Source organism: Chrysochloris asiatica, unplaced genomic scaffold (assembly GCF_000296735.1).
Source record: "Chrysochloris asiatica unplaced genomic scaffold, ChrAsi1.0 scaffold00910, whole genome shotgun sequence".
Taxonomy (NCBI): domain Eukaryota; kingdom Metazoa; phylum Chordata; class Mammalia; order Afrosoricida; family Chrysochloridae; genus Chrysochloris; species Chrysochloris asiatica.
In genome coordinates, this window is record NW_006409428.1 from 55868 (window position 1) to 57485 (window position 1618).

A 1618-nucleotide genomic window follows, 5' to 3' on the forward strand; every position below is an offset into this window, starting at 1 on the left:
AAACACTAAAGACCAAAAACCAGAAGAGTTGTGGGATGACATCAAGAACATCATACAGGAAGAAAGCAAAAAGTCATTAAGAAGACAAAAAAGAAGGAAAAGACTTCCGGTTTTGTCAGCAGAAGAGCAGAGTCAGGTAGGACAGGCCCCGTGGGGGGTGGGGGTGGGGCTGAAAACCCAGAGAAGCTGCTCTCACAGAATAGCACCAGGGCTCTGGATCTAGCATAAGGTTCAGGGCATCAGTTTCCTGCAACCGCCAGTGGAAAAATCACAGTATAAAGGAAAATATTGTGATTTAGGAATCGGTCAAGATACAGGACTCCCTCTGTGGCCATCCCGCCCAGGCGGAGGTCAGAGGGTGGGGCTACAGCTAGGCCTTCACAGTGAACCAGCGCTAAAAGCAAAGCAGTGACATTTGCAAAAGGAGGTGTGTAGCGCCTTTCCCTGTAGCGCCTTCTTTGCCCAGCTGGGACACCTTCAGACAGGTGGGTGCGCACCCCAAAAAAGTCCAACATTGAGACCACAGCTTTCCCACGGCACCAAGAGAAAGAGCCCCATAGGTCCAAAGGCAAATTCTTTGGCTGCTGCTTTTAACTTCTGCCGGTGAGTCCCAGCTCTAAAGATAACTTGTGCAGGATCCTTTACTCCTGCCTATCCAGCAAGGAAAAAAGCAGGTTTGACCTGACAGACAAACCATATGAACAATCTGTAAAACCCCAACATAAAAAGATGCAACTATTTCAAGAATTACACTGTATACATGCAGATACCTAACTGACCTTCAGAAACAAAAATAGTAAACAACCTTTCTCTCATTAACTTCTCAATCTGTGCTTCTCTACGGTGGTTACTAGAGGAGGGGCCTGAGCAAGTGGAAACCCCCACCCACTACTGGAGGCCTCTATGGTGCACACACACTGCCTGTGTTGCAAGGCGACTGGACAGTCGGCCAGTTTTATTTTAGTTTCAAAGTGGTGGTTTTTGTCTCGCTTTTATATTGCTTCTGCTTTTGGTCCTTTGACCCTACATTTTTCCTGGAGGTGGAAGCTTTTTCTCCCTACGTTACCCAAAAAGAGTCAGCAATCGTGGCCATGTAGCCAAAGTACAAACATACCCCATAGTATTCCACCATTGAGACAAGACCCAATAACAGCTGCTAAGCATTACATGTGAAAAGGGAAGCCTATCTCCTGATTATATCCACCAGGAGACACCCAGTGAGCTTAATAACACAGCAATAAACATACATTTAAGCATTAAAAATACACATAACTATTGGAAATGACCAACAAAACACAATAAAAGATCTCAAAACATGTCCAAAAACAGAAAAGAATAACTGAGACAAATGAGTTGGAGACAGACAAAGGCTTTCCAGAACAGGAAGAGCAGGTTTTGGATTTTCCTGAGAAGGAATTCAGAAGAATAGTATGGAAACAAATTCAAATGCTCTGAAAAGGGGTGGAGGAAAACAAGAGGTCAGGAAAGTACTACAAGAACAATCAAACAAGATAGATACTGCATTGGAAACAATTCAAACCCTGCAAAAAGAGGTCCAGATGATTAATAATAAAATATCAGAAATGAACAATACACTGAAAGGGGAAAGGAGCAAAAT